Raw genomic sequence first — 16,386 nt, 5'->3', positions numbered from 1 at the left:
GTGACATGGATGTAATGTGAGGTGCAGGGTGACATGGATGTAACGTGGGGTGCAGGGTGACATGGATGTAATGTGGGGTGCAGGGTGACATGGATGTAATGTGGGGGTGCAGGGTGACATGGATGTAATGTGGGGTGTAGATCAGTCTCTACATTGAGGGTCAGGATTTTCCTTGATCAGACATAGCAGGTCCTGGTGGATAGAGGGAGCCGCTTCTTTAGCCCATTAGGATTTAGCATCTTCTATATAAACTAAATGCTGGATGGCAAAACCGGGTCCCTGAGCCCACAAGGTTTTGGGTAGTAAGAGATTTCCCATGAAATAAGATTCTCACATCTCAATGTTTACACAATAAAGATCATTTTAACCCCTTACTATACAATGTTACTCAGTGTTATTGCTGCTTTAGCTCCTATCACTCAGTGATGGTTGGTGTAAGACTCCAGAGTGTGAGCAGACACTTCATGATTCCTCTGTGCTGTGAGCGGGGACACTCTGAGCAGACACTTCATGATCCCTCTGTGCTGTGAGCGGGGACTCCCTGAGCAGACACTTCATGATTCCTCTGTGCTGTGAGATGCTGTGAGTGGGGACTCTCTGAGCAGACACTTCATGATCCCTCTGTGCTGTGAGCGGGGACTCTCTGAGCAGACACTTCATGATCCCTCTGTGCTGTGAGCAGGGACTCTCTGAGCTTACACTTTATGAGTCATCTGTGTTGTGAGTTCCTGTGAGCTCACAATGTGCTTAGATTATAAGGGTACAGGGTTTATCTACACTTTCATTTACCTTCTGAACATTCACTAGTATCTGACACATAGAAAGAGAAGAGACAGATCAGAGCTGATGAGATCCATGAGATGCCTATTACACACAATGGGGCAGATTTATCAAGCTGTCTAAAAGTCAGAATATTCCTAGTTGCCCATGGCAACCAATTATAGCTCAGCTTTAATTTCACCAGTGCTCATGAATATTTTAAAGGGGAGCTGTGATAGGAATATTCTGACTTTTAGACAGCTCGATAAATCTTCCCCAATGACACTCTCAGCACTGCTACATCTCTCACACACACAGTCAGCTCTGCTATATGCCTCCCCTCCCCTTGATAAAGATCTTTTTAGGTAGATCTATTATGGTAGGTTTCCTTTAACAAATCTCAGATAGCATACGGCTGCCGTGAGGCAATTGAAATGTATGGGGAACGTATATATGTGGTGTATATACACTCACCGGCCACTTTATTAGGTACACCATGCTAGTAACGGGTTGGACCCCCTTTTGCCTTCAGAACTGCCTCAATTCTTCGTGGCATAGATACAACAAGGTGCTGGAAGCTCCTCAGAGATTTTGGTCCATATTGACATGATGGCATCACACAGTTGCCGCAGATTTGTCGGCTGCACATCCATGATGTGAATCTCCCGTTCCACCACATCCCAAAGATGCTCTATTGGATTGAGATCTGGTGACTGTGGAGGCCATTTGAGTCCAGTGACCTCATTGTCATGTTCAAGAAACCAGTCTGAGATGATTCCAGCTTTATGACATGGCGCATTATCCTGCTGAAAGTAGCCATCAGATGTTACAGGGTACATTGTGCTCATAAAGGGATGGACATGGTCAGCAACAATACTCAGGTAGGCTGTGGCGTTGTACCAAGGGGCCCAAAGACACCATGACACCACCACCACCAGCCTGACCCGCTGATACAAGGCAGGATGGATCCATGCTTTCATGTTGTTGACGACAAATTCTGACCCTACCATCCGAATGTCGCAGCAGACATTGAGACTCATCAGACCAGGCAACGTTTTTCCAATCTTCTACTGTCCAATTTCGATGAGCTTGTGCAAATTGTAGCCTCAGTTTCCTGTTCTTAGCTGAAAGGAGTGGCACCCGGTGTGGTCTTCTGCTGCTGTAGCCCATCTGCCTCAAAGTTCGACGTACTGTGCGTTAAGAGATGCTCTTCTGCCTACCTTGGTTGTAACGGGTGGCGATTTGAGTCACCGTTGCCTTTCTATCAGCTCGAACCAGTCTGCCCATTCTCCTCTGACCTCTGGCATCAACAAGGCATTTCCGCCCACAGAACTGCCGCTCACTGGATGTTTTTTCTTTTTCGGACCATTCTCTGTAAACCCTAGAGATGGTTGTGCGTGAAAATCCCAGTAGATCAGCAGTTTCTGAAATACTCAGACCAGCCCTTCTGGCACCAACAACCATGCCACGTTCAAAGGCCTCAAATCACCTTTCTTCCCCATACTGATGCTCGGTTTAAATTGCAGGAGATTGTCTTGACCATGTCTACATGCCTAAATGCACTGCCGCCATGTGATTGGCTGATTAGAAATTAAGTGTTAACGAGCAGTTGGACAGGTGTACCTAATAAAGTGGCCGGTGAGTGTACATCGGCTGTATATACGTCCTCCATACCTTCGAGTGAATGTAGCCTTAAACCGTTCCTAGAAAGATTATAACAAATGTGCATTCCCTTTCCCCCCTAGAGATTACATTGTTTATATTACAAGGATTGTGATTGGTCAGATTTGAATTTGAATTGTACCAGGGACTCGTCTATGCTCACATGTTGGGCGGGGGTATATTCCTGGGCAAACTTGGCACTAAGATTATCTAGTATGGGCCTGACCTTAAATAAACAATCATAACTGGGGTCGTCTCTGGGTGGGCGCTGTGTGTTGTCAGTGTAGTGCATAAACTTATAGATGACTTCAAAGCAAAACCTGCTCATCGCCGTGCGGAACATCGAAATGTGGTATCTGTGCTCCAGTAGTCCCTGATCGATGGCTTTTTTACTATCCCCATAAGGAGTATTATGCCCCAATACTTCTCCATCTCTGCTGCAGTGACAGGGGTCCACCTGTAGGGTTGTGCATAAAATGAAGTGGGGTTTTGGGCATATGCTGTGCAGCGTAGAGATTGGTCTGGACTACAATTAATTTCAACAGCTCCTCATTAAAAAGAAAACTTTAAAAAGTCCACAGCTCTGAGCCCAGCCGTGTCAAATTTAATTCCAGGTTGGCCCAAAAAGTCGGGGACCTGAGGGGTATAATTATCTGGGGCTACCCATGTGGGGTCAGTGGAAGCTGCAGACACATCAATCGCAGTCCTTCCAGGTCACTGGAAGAGGAGCATGAGGATGATGATCGGTAAAAGGGGACATCATCCCCACTAGCTGACTCGGTGTCAGAGGCCGGCATGTTGTATGTCTCCAGCACGGCGCACGTCTTCTGAGAGACTGCACACAAATAAATAAGTGTGCACCAGAAAAAAACTAGAGAACGTACACGGACAAGCCGCACAGCTGGCACACACAAATAATAGATAAGCGCACCCAACTACAGGTACACCTACGGAAAAAAATAATACCAGGCACCAAAAAAAACCCTATGTGCAACGTGCAAAATTGCGCTACAGATGCACCAAGCTGCCCTAAGACAACCTAACTACCGCTAAAGATACCGCTATTCACACGGCGCACTGAAAAGTACGTTTGGGTTCAGAAGGGACAGACAGGGAAAAACGGAAGACAAGTGTGATCACGCATGGTGATCACACAGGGAACACACAGGACGCAGGAGGGAACAGATAGGGATCAATAGAGATAAGATAGGAAAAATGTGTTTTGGTGCACACAGTAACGCTCTGCTCATCTCTCCAGCGGTACCAAACCAAAATGGTGCCGCTAGAGGAAGGAGCTAAAAACACGGTTTTTAGCCCAAAAACGCTGCAATCGCAGCAATCAGCGGGCGGGACTGATCCGATTGGTTGGGTGACGTTGGCTGGAGGTTCTACTGCCTCAGTCACCTGCATCCCATCGTGATGTCACCACATCACGTGACATGGTGGCATGGGATAGCCCTGGTGCACTTGCGCCATACTAGAACAGTGCTGAGCGCTAATCCCCGGGAGCCAGCGCCGTATTAGCAAGGGGTTAATTACTTCATTAATTTGGTAATTTTGTATTTACTAACTTTTTGATGCAACAAAAAATTTCACAGTGAAAGAATGCATTTTGTGAGACAGAATTAATTCTGTGTGACAGAATACATTTTGTGAATTTTGTATGACAAAATGCATTTTGTCTGACAAAATTAATTCTGTGTGACAGAATGTATTTTGTGAATTTTGTATGACAAAATGCATTTTGTGTGACAAAATTAATTCTGTGTTACAGAATACATTTTGTGAATTTTGTATGACAAAATGCATTTTGTGTGACAGAATGCATTTTGTGTGACAGAATGCATTTTGTGAGACAAAATTAATTCTGTGTGATAGAATACATTTTGTGAATTTTGTATGACAAAATGCATTTTGTCTGATAAAAATAATTCTGTGTGACAGAATGTATTTTGTGAATTTTGTATGACAAAATGCATTTTGTGTGACAAAATGCATTTTGTGTGACAGAATGCATTTTGTGAGACAAAATTAATTCTGTGTTACAGAATAGATTTTGTGAATATTGTATGACAAAATGCATTTTGTGTAACAAAATTAATTCTGTGTGACTGAATGCATTTTGTGAATTTTGTATGACAAGATGCATTTTGTGAGACAGAATAAATTCTGTGTGACAGAATGCATTTTGTGAGACAAAATGAATTCTGTATGACAAAATAATATTGTGTGTGACACAAAATCGTATTTTGTGCGACAAAATGGCATTTTGTAGTCAAGCAATTATATTTTGTGACACAAAATACATTCTGTTCACACAAAATAAACTGCATCACAAAATTATTTTTGTGCATTCTGTGAAAGTCTAATTGATTTTGTGCACACAAAAATGATTTTTGTAATGACAAAAGGCAATTTGGGTCGATAAATATTACTTTTGTAAGCACAAAACAGATTTTGTGATGACAACATTGAATTCTGTGTCCATAGAATGAATTCTGTGATCACAAAATTAATTTTGTGCCACTGAACACATTTTGTTGCACAGAATACATTCTGAACAAACGGCGCCCCATATATCTGATCATGAGTTTTCAATGCAAATGCAGTGTGGAAAAAGCATCACTGAATATTAGAGATGAGCGAACATACTCATTCGAGCATTAGCGTACTCGCAACTGCTCGATGCACAGATGAATATTTCGCCGGAATGGCGAAAGAATGGCATCTTTCGCCGTTTTGATTTTTGGCTGACAGAAACAGAGCCAATCACAAGCCATGAGACTCTGCTGTACACCCAGCATCACGTGGTACACTTACATGTCGATAGCAGTGGTTGGCTGGCCAGATCAGGTATCCTGGAATATACTAGCCACTGCCTGCGGTGCTCGGATCATTCTCAGCCTGGATGCCGTAAGGGATAGAGCTGCTGCTAGTCAGGGATAGCGTTAGGGTGTTCTATTAGAGTAGTGTTAGGCAGGAGTGATTCTACAAGAACCCAACAGCCCTAGTTAGGGCTACAATAGCGTTATTTTAATTTTTTTTATTTGCTTGTGGCTGGGCTTGCTGGCACTAGTAGTGCAGCTACTACCATATTGTGACGAATTTGCAGGGAGACTTGCGAATTTTATTTTTGGCTCTTAGTAACACACATATCCATTTCAAACAGCTAAGTGGGACAATTTATTTGGGGTTTGATTGAATTAGGCACAGTCTGCCATTTTTTTTTTTCAAAGTGAAAGTCAAATCCTTTTGTGTGCTGTCAGTGGTGCAAATGCAATTTCATCTAGCTTAGTCTGCCTGCTACTGTTTAGCAGGCTTGTCTCCAGAAATCCCAATCCACATTCTCTCTGCCGGTGAAGCGTACCATACCCCACGTGTGGCGTAATCTAATACGGTTTTTTGTTCACATTAGTCCCGGGACATTCAGCAATCCGCATTTCAGTTTGCTTTCTGATTTCTTCTGCGTGTTTCGTTCATAAAGAAATAAAAAAAAAAAAATCAAATACGGTCTTTTGTTCACATCAATACCTTTAATTTAAAAAAAAATTGTCTGTGTTGGTTAGAAACTAGCCATAGCAATCATCTTCTGAGGTTGCTCTCCGATTTCCTCTGCACGTTTTGTTTTCTTATAAATCAAAAAAACAAACAAACAAAAAAAAATTCCCCCAAAATTTTACAGTTTATATTTCTCTTTTGTCTATAAAATAGACTTTTATTTGGAAAATGTTGAACCCGAGGGCTAAGGGTAGAGGACAAGGGCGTGGGCATCCAATTATTGCAGGGGTCAGAGGCTGTGGTCCTGGGCGGGGTGAGACACTTCCTGCTGATGAGGGAGCAGGGGATCGCCACAGAGCTACACTCCCTAGCTTCATGTCTCAACTTACTGGGACTCGAGGTAGAGCACTGTTCAGGCCACAACAGTGCGAACAGGTGATGTTGTGGATTGCAGACAATGCTTCAAGTCATTTGTCCACCAGTCAGTCTTCCAACCAGTCCACCCATGTTACCCAAGTGAGCACTCCTCCAGCTCCTCCACCTCAACCTCCTTCCCCCCAGTCTGCCCCCTCCCAGGAAAATTTGGAATTTGATCCGGCATACTCTGAGGAACTGTTTTCTGGACCCTTCCCAGAATCACAAACCACTACTCAGGTTGCTGCTGAGCCCTTTCCCGATGCCCAGGTTTTCATAGTATCATAGTATCATAGTATATAAGGCTGGAAGGAGACACAAGTCCATCAAGTCCAACCTTTAAGAATTAAATAAATGTTTTATCCCCATAACCCGTGATATTTTTTCTCTCCAGAAATTCATCCAGGCCTCTCTTGAACATGTACATAGAGTCCGCCATAACAACCTCATGCGGCAGAGAGTTCCACAGTCTCACTGCTCTTACAGTAAAGAACCTTTGTCTATGGTGATGGTAAAATCGCCTCTCCTCTAGGCGTAGAGGATGCCCCCTTGTCCTGGTCACAGGCTGAGGTATAAAAAGATCTTTGGAGAGATCCTTGTACTGTCCGTTCAGGTATTTGTACATTGTAATGAGGTCTCCCCTCAGTCGTCTTTTTTCTAAACTGAATAATCCCAAATTTTTTAATCTGTCAGTGTATTCTAATCCCCCCATTCCCCTAATAATCCTGGTTGCTCTCCTCTGCATCCGTTCCAGCTCTACTATATCCTTTTTATACACTGGTGCCCAAAACTGTACACAATATTCCATGTGTGGTCTGACCAGAGATTTGTATAAGGGCAAAACTATGTCTTTATCATGAGAATCTATTCCTCTCTTGATACATCCCATTATTTTATTTGCTTTAGCAGGAGCCGCCTGGCTCTGGGCACTAAAATTAAGTTTACCATCCACCAATACCCCCAAGTCCTTTTCAGCTTCAGTTTTACTAAGTAATTGACCGTTTAGAACATAATTATACTTTTTGTTTCCATGGCCCAAGTGCATAACTTTACATTTATCTACATTAAACCTCATCAACCATTTCTCCAATGGTCCCAGTCTGTGGGTGATGATTACATTGTTGATGTAGTGGAAGAAGTGTGTAAAGAGGTGTTGGACGATGAGGAGACACAGTTGTCAGTGGTGAAGTTGTTGTCAGGGCAGGAAATCCGAGGGGGGGGCAGACTAAGTGATCGGAGGATGATGAGGTGACAGACCCAAGCTGGGTTGATAGGCCGGGTGAAGACAGTGCTTCTGAGACGGAGGCGAGTGCTATACCAGAACAGGTTGGAAAAGGCAGTGGTGGGGCCAGACGGAGAGGCAGGGCCAGAGCTAGTGCATCAGCGCCAAATGTTTCACGAAGTGAAGCTCCCGTGTCGAGGTCTAGATGTTCTCAAGTCTGGAAGTATTTTAAAGAAACAGCGGATGACCAATGGACTGTGGTGTGCAACCTGTGCCACACCAGGATCAGCAGGGGTTCCACTACTACTAGCTTAAATACCACCAGTATGCGCAGGCATATGAGTGCTATACACCCCACTCAATGGAACCAAGGCCGCTCACCTCCGGCCGGGCCCACCACTGCTCATTCCCCTGTGTCATCTGCTGCCTCTGCTAGTCAGGCACAAACACCCTCCGCTCGAAAACCACACCTTCGCCTCCACGATCCTCCACAGCGTCCACCAATGACTCCATGCGCAGCGTTCAGCTGTCTATACCCCAGACACTGGAGCGCAAGAGGAAATACAGTTCCACCCACACGCCCAAGCCCTCAACGTCCACATCTCCAAATTACTCAGCCTGGAGATGCTGCCCTATAGGCTGGTAGAGACCGAGGCCTTTTGCAACCTCATGGCAGCGGCCGCCCCTCGGTATTTGGTCCCCAGCCGCCACTACTTTTCCTGATGTGCCGTCCCAGCCCTGCACCAGCACATGTCAGACAACATCATCCGTGCCCTGACCAATGCCGTTTCTGACAAGTTCCACCTAACCACGGACATGTGGACGAGTGCTGCTGGGCAGGGCCACTATTTTTTGCTGACGCCACATTGGTTTAACCTGGTGGAGGCTGGGACCGAGTCTGACCCTGCGGCCACTCATATACTGCCGACGCAGAGGATTGCGGGGCCTACCTTGGTCACGGTCTCTCAGGCCTACTATGCCTCCTCCTACTCCCACCCCTCCTCCTCCGAAGTACCATCCGTGGGCATGGCACCATCAGTCGGTAGCTCTAGACGCAGCAGCAGTGCCATCGCTAAGCGACAGCAGGCGGTACTCAAACTGCTGAGCCTAGGCGATAAAAGGCACACCGCCCAAGAGCTATTACAGGGCATCACGGCACAGACTGATCTGTGGCTGGCACCGCTGAACCTGAAGCCAGGCATGGTTGTGTATGACAACGGCCGTAACCTGGTGGCGGCTCTGCAACTCGGCAAACTGACACATGTGCCATGCCTGGCCCATGTGTTAAATCTCATAGTTCAGCGGTTCCTCAAGACATACCCCAATCTGTCTGATTTGCTCACGAAGGTGCGCCACATCTGTGCGCATTTCAGAAAGTCGACCACAGATGCTGCCACTCTCAGGGCACGCAGCGCCGCCTGCAACTGCCCACTCACCGACTGTTGTGTGACGTACCCACGAGGTGGAATTCAACATTAACCATGTTATCCAGAGTTTACCAGCAGCGCAGAGTGATTGTAGACTGCCAGATGTCAACTTCCACCAGAACTGCTAGTCAGGTCAGTCAGCTTCCTCAAGTCTACAATGAGGAGTGGACGAGGATGTCTGATATCTGTCAGGTGCTGAGTAACTTTGAGGAGTCAACACAGATGGTCAGCCTTACCATCCCGCTGCTTGGCCTGTTAAAAAAACTCTCTGGTCAGCATGGAGTCGAAAGCTTTGCGCTCGTCACAATAGACGGGGGAAGAAGATTCCCTTGTTGATAGGCCAGAGCACCCTTCGGACTGTTTCTCAGCGCATATCGGAGGAGGATGAGGAGGAAGAGGAGGATGAGGAGGAAGAGGAGGAAGAGGAGGAGAATGTCGGCGAGACAGAAGAAGGGACCATTGCTCGGTCCTTATTAACTGTTGAGCATGTACGGGCAGAACAAGAGGAGTTGGATGAGGAGGAAATGGAGATTCAGGCCAGTGAGGGGAGTGAATTATGGCGCATTGGGACTCTGGCACATATAGCAGATTTCATGCTATGTGCCTATCCCGTGACCCTCGCGTTCGAAGAATTTATTCCAGCACCGATTACTGGGTATTCACTCTCCTGGACCCACGGTACAAGCAAAATCTTTCCACTCTCATCCCTGTAGAGGAAAGGAGTGTGAGAATGCATGAATACCAGCAGGCCCTGGTGCACAAGCTGAAACAGTCTTTCCCATCTGACACTGCTAGCGGCAGAGGGCGTACTTCTGCGGGACAAGTAGCGAGGGAGAGTAGGCGAGCAGGCAGCTTGTCCAGCACTGGCAGGGGTACGCTTTACAAGGCCTTTGCCAGTTTTATGTCACCCCAGCAAGACACTGTCACCTGTCCCCTGTCTCGGCAGAGTAGGGGTCAGCTGACAGGCTGACGCTTATCAAGATGAATCAAGCATGGATTTCTCACGATTTCCATTCTCCACCAGGTGAAAGCAGCTCAACCTGAATAATTCTCATGTATGCACTCGTGTATGCACTCCTCATTCTCCTCCTTCTCCTCCTCTTTGTACACTAAAGCAGAGGCAACTGGCTATTTTTTGCCAGGCCCAAATAGCTCTAGCTATAGTACTGTATGTATTACATTTTTATGGAGGGCCACATTCGCGGTCCTTAGTATTGCAAATGTTTTGGGAGTGCCACATACAGGTATTCTTTGTATTTAATTTTTTTGGAGGGCCACCTACCCAGTCCTCTGTTTTGAAAACTTTTTTGAACTGCCACATACAGGCACTATGCAAATTTAATTGTCTCCATAGCAGCCTCCACACGTCGTCTTTATAGCAGCCTCCACACGTCGTCTTTATAGCAGCCTCCACACGTCGTCTTTATAGCAGCCTCCACACGTCGTCTTTATAGCAGCCTCCACACGTCGTCTTTATAGCAGCCTCCACACGTCGTCTTTATAGCAGCCTCCACACGTCGTCTTTATAGAAGCCTCCACACGTCGTCTTTATAGCAGCCTCCACACGTCGTCTTTGTAGCAGCCTCCACACGTCGCCTATGTAGCTGCCTCCACACGTCGTCTTTATAGCTGCCCCCACACGTCGTCTTTATAGCTGCCCCCACACGTCGTCTTTATAGCTGCCCCCACACGTCTTCTTTATAGCTGCCTCCACACGTCGTCTTTATAGCTGCCTCCACACGTCGTCCCCTTAGCAAACGAGCTGTGTCCGGCAAAATTTTGGGCTTCCACATCAAACTTGTTAACTTTGTTGCCACCCTGCTGTGTTATCCACAAAATATACCGCCAAACTTTTATCTATTAAGGATATTATTTCAGCGCTACTTGCGCATCTCTTTACGTTCCCCTCCCCCGCCATAACCAGGCCAAATACTTATAAGTACAGTGCTACACTTGATCGTACACAAAAGGTTTTTAGAAATTCTGCTTGTAGCCGGAGTACACTCTGGTTATGTCGCCTGGACAATCGCCAGCCTGAGGCTGTGGCCACTGCCTCCACATGTTGTCTACATAGCTGCCTCCATACATCATCCCCTTAGCAAAAGAGCTGTATCAGGCAGAAATTTTGGGTGTTTCACCAGATACATAATGGAAGTTTCAATCATAGCGGCGCAATATGGATGCCCCATACCGTTGCTCATGGAACCATTTCCGAAACAAAAAAATAGAACCGCAATGCTATTCCATTATTCGTAGATGAAGTATTCAAACGACCCCGCCTGCTTTGAAAATGAGAATTTTTTCAAAGTAAACTCTTCGGGCCCCCAGGTCCATTTTGGGAGGGCTTGGACGGGCGAAAGTTCGCCTGGCAGCGGACCGCCAGCTCCATCCCAAGATCCAACTAACATTGTTTTAACTGCAGCAACTTTAATCTACTACTATAACCTTTTACCTCTAAAATCTATCTTTTTACTCCTCTTTTCTTACCTCCTTACGTTCACCTCGGGTGCCATAACCGTCTCCACTGCCTCTACATGTCATCTACATAGCAGCCTCCACACGTCGTCTCAATAGCTGCCATCACACGTCGTCCCCTTAGCAACCAGCTGTGTCAGGCTACATTTTCGGGTGCTTTACCGGCTGTGATTTTCTGGTGTTTTATATGGGTCATTCATTTTGACAATGGATACAAAGCTGCATGACTGAATGCGCGCCCCCCCCAACATGCCTCCACATATCGTCTCCATAGCAGCCTCCACACGTCGTCTCCATAGCTGCCTCCACACGTTGTCTTCATAGCAGCTTCCATGGAGCAGCCTCCACATGTTGTCTCCATAGCTGCCTCCACATGTCGTCCCCTTAGCAAACGGGCTTATTTTTTGGGTGTTTCACCAGATACGTTATGGAACTTGGTCACTCTGTCGCCGCCATGCTGTGTTATCGACTAAATATACCGTCAACCTTTTGTTCACCTAGGAAATCATTTCAGTGCTTCTTGCTGACCTTCTTTGGTTCCTCACTACCACCATAACCAGGCCAGATACTGATACGTACAGTGCTACATGTTATCCTCGCCAAAATGAATTTTTTAAATTGGTTTGAAGCCTGAGTCCATTTGGGGTATGTCGCCATGCCACTCTCTAGCCTGCCGCTCCTGCCGCTGCCTCCGCATGCTGTCCCCTATAGTTTCAGGGTCAATTATTGGGTGTTTTATATGCTATCTCGCCTCACTCGGTCACTCTGTCATCGCCATGCTGTTGCCATCCTGTCCATTTCCGTGGTGTTTCCATCATTTTCTGAGGTTTCCAGGTGTTTGGCCAAGCTCCCCTGTGCAGAGCCTTGGTCCCCTTGAAAAATGCTCAAGTCTCCCATTGACTTCAATGGGGTTCGTTATTCGAAATGAGCACTCGAGCATTGGAAGTGCTCGCTCATCTCTACTAAATATATAAGTGTTTTGTATGTATGGAGAGTATAAAGAGGTTGTCCACTTTCAGCAAATATTTGATATGATTTGTGTAAGGAAAAGTTATCCCATTTTCTGATATAATTCTGTATCAATTCCTTATGGTTTTCAAAATCTTTGTTTGCTGTCCTGCTATACAAAGCTTCTTTGTTTACTTCCATTGGATAGAAATCTGGCCATGTGATAGACATGCATGTGCATGAAACGTTATTATCAGAGAGAGTAATAGAAGTTGTGTGATAATAACGGTTCATGCACCTCCATCTCATCACATGGACAGATTTCTATCAACTGGAAGTAAAAACAGAAGCTTTTGTAGCAGGGCAGCAAGGAGAGATCTAGAAAACTGTGAGGAATTGATACAGAAAGTATATTGGAAAATTGGACAACTTTTCCTTACACAAACCAATTTGCTGAAAGTGGACATATTGGGGATCATTTACCTAGGGTTTCGTGATTATTTCCGTTTTGCCCTGAATTGCACCGGGTTTTTGGCACACACGATCGGATTGTGGCGCATCGGCGCCGGCTTGTATGTGACATAAAAAAAATCGGGGGGGGGGGGGGGGGGTTGGCCGTTTGGGCGGTCGTGGACGTTGGACAACCCGACGGATTCGGACAAACCATGGAATTTGAAAAAGGAAATGTGTCGTAAGATCAAGCATTCACATGCACCAGGAAGAAGAAGTTGAACTCCGGCAGACCTGAGAGCAGAATCAACGGATGCAGGAACTCGGGCGCACGATCTTAGTCCCCAATCCCTGTCGGACAACGCACCACGGGATCGCGACAGGACCAGGTAAGTAAATGTGCCCCATTATGTCTAATATGAGGTCTGCGTTCATAAAGCAACGCTAATGCACGGGGGAGGGCCTCGGCCCAATCACATATGTGTTTCCAGGGAACAATACATTAAACAATACAAGACACTGGGGTCTGGTTACTGATCATTTCCCTGGAAATGCATACGAGATCGAGCCAAGGCCCATCCCCCATGCACTAGCCTAGCGTTATGAATGCAACACTAGCGGAACATGCATCTGTGACCCTAGAAGGAGTGAAACAAACATTGAGGTGTGCATTCACTTCTTTATTTTTTCAACTGTATTTATTTGTATAAGTATTCTTATAAGGATCTTTAGTTTTTCCTAAATGGGTATTCATATGATTGTATATTTTACTGCAACACATACACTATGTCGTCCTTTTAGGAATTTGGAAAAAATGTTGATAGTATATTGGATATTACTTCATAAACCTTTACATGTAATGCCATCTAGTGGTTGGTGAAGTTATAACAGGGTGATTTAGGTTGCTGGTGCATTGTATGCTATTTATTATATTCTAACTTATTTATGTAGGATATTTTTGTGAAAATAAAGATTTTTATATTTTTACATCTGTTGGTCTTGTTTTGCATTTTTGTAAGCATTATATGTTCTAATGGCGTCTGGTTCTTTTTAAGAAGTCAGATATTGACAGTCTTGTTTGTACAGGTTAATAATATTCATGACTTGACACTTAGTCAATATTCATAACTTGACACTCAGTCTCCATGCACTGCAGCTCAGATCCTATTCACCTAAAACCCCCTTGAAATATCAGCATTCATTTCGGAGTGTGATCTGCGTTTATTTTTATGGAGTGTGGTCTGTATTAGTTATGGGGGCTGTACAACCAATATTTGTGTTATTTCAAAGTTACATGCTGTAGGTTTGAACATGTTTATGTAAAAACGATTTCATATCCCCTTTTCATAATCTCCCTAAATCCTCAACCTCAAAAGTCGGCAACTATGCTTTTCATTATGTACTTTTTGGGGGCTTTTCTGACCTGATGTTTCGGTAAAGTATATCAATAAATGATGTTACCAGAGCAGAAGATAAACTCATGGAATATGGCAATTTATATAGAATGAAAAAAAAAATATCTACAACCATAAAAAAATGAACACATTATAAAAGTAAAAGCAGAATTCCTAGACGATTGTAAGGTGGATTATTAGTATCTTTTTAGTTATCCACACAACAGTATCCTAAAGGTTGATGCTTCACCTTAGATTCATATACGGTATCTGTAAACACACTGTAGCCAAACCTAGGAGGTAAGCTTTCATGCCCATGAGGGAACTATTTCTCAGAAGACTAGGAGCCAATTCACCTAGAGAAACATAAAAGAAATGTCTTTTCCAAAGTGACAGAAGGTAAATATAGAAATTAATGAAGCCCTCTGGGAGTATTGATGGATATACTGCACCATCACACCTTTTATATTGCACTGATAATGCAAGGACTGTGATTTGTAATGTGTTATTTGTGTCTTTGTTATTATTGGGTTGTATCTGTTTTTGATTAACCATTTCATGACCAATCATTCTATGACGTTCTGCTATACAACTTTAACTTGATAGGATAGTTTTATTAATTGCATATCTATTTGTTTATAAAAGTTTACAAATGTGAAAAAATAAGCTTTTTTGTCATTTTTCCAATTTTGTCATTTTTTTTAAACCAGTAGGAAACTTTACCAAAATATGTTATAAATATGTTCCTTCTATTTTGGTGATCCAGCAAACAGTGACAACCATACACTTTTTCAAGTTAAAATTTCTTCTTGCTTTATTTACGGACCATATCCAAAGTTACAAAATCCACGTAACAGCTTGATAAAAAAAACCCATATCACAGCAATGCATTTCAAACACACAATGGGGCACATTTACTTACCCGGTCCATTGCGTTCCAGCGGCGGCTTCTCTGACGAGCGTTTGGGTCTTCCGGTGATTCATGAAGGTCCTGCGCCCGATGTCCACCAGGTGGCGCTGCTGCGCTGAAGTGCCCCGGAGTTCATCGTCTTCATCGTGGTGCATGTGAGCATGGCCCGTGCGACCAATTTTTTTTAAAAAATGCGGCCCGTGCACCAAATTCCCAGGGCAATTCAGGGAAAATCGGCGCAAATCGGAAATATTAGGGTAACATGTCGGGAAAACGTGAATTGGGCCCTTAGTAAATGACCCCCAATGCGTCCTTCCTCATGGCTGCATGATTGAAAGTGTTGAGACACTACACCTGTTGTCAACTTTAGCCCTCCTCTCCTAGGTGTGCATATACAAGCTATTTAAAAACGCTAACATTTTATACACTCACACTTAAAAACAAATGTATACCGTTTACATCATTAACCCGCAGGTTATATGTGAATTATCATCAAATTCATAGTAACCCATGCATGCATATCCCGTCCGCATCATTGGACTATGTTCACATTACTTCCCGTATGCATGCATGATTTTGAAAGAGTTCTATTATTTCACCTGTGTGTGTGAAAATTGTCCTATTAACAATGTGTTAACATATTGTGTTAACAATGTTACACAGTTCACATTACCTTAACACGTCACTGAATGGTGCTTCACCCGGGAATGTTGGAGGAAGGAAACCACCATGCATGCGCCTGTCCTAGACTACAGCACATGCGTCCCTGTTTATGCGTTGCCCGGGGGATAAATAAATATATATATATATATATATATATATATATATATATGTACAGCATTATCCCATCACCTTTCCCAGGTTCAGATACACTTGCAGAGGGTGCATATACTTTTGCAAAGTGAAAGTGAAAGACAAGACAGAATAAATGTGCACCTAAAGAGGCGTGTTAGTGCTTAGTTGAACCGTGTGCCAGAATTCTGTCTGTCTGCCCCATAATTTTGCAGCATGAACAAAGTGCACCAAGAGAAAATGGTTCACACTTCCAGGGCAGTGAAATAGGTCCAGATCCATGATGACCGGGCGCCACAATTCATGAGTCAGGAGCATGAACACTTTACAGGCAAACTGCACATAGGCTCAGATTTATTGAAGTGTTTGCTCCAGTTTGCTCCACTAGAAACTGCAGCAAAACAAAGAGTTTATTTACTAAGGGTCCGCGGATCA

General features: G+C 44.5%; 1 long non-coding RNA gene across 2 annotated transcripts in view; it reads right to left on the bottom strand.

Annotated features, from left to right (window-relative positions):
• LOC140077963 (uncharacterized) overlaps window positions 1-16,386 on the bottom strand; it is a 67,922-nt gene that overhangs the window by 25,498 nt on the left and 26,038 nt on the right. The gene's annotated exons all lie outside the window — the stretch shown is intronic.

Source organism: Engystomops pustulosus, chromosome 9 (genome assembly GCF_040894005.1).
Source record: "Engystomops pustulosus chromosome 9, aEngPut4.maternal, whole genome shotgun sequence".
Taxonomy (NCBI): Eukaryota; Metazoa; Chordata; class Amphibia; order Anura; family Leptodactylidae; genus Engystomops; species Engystomops pustulosus.
This window is presented reverse-complemented; position numbering and strand designations above follow the sequence as displayed.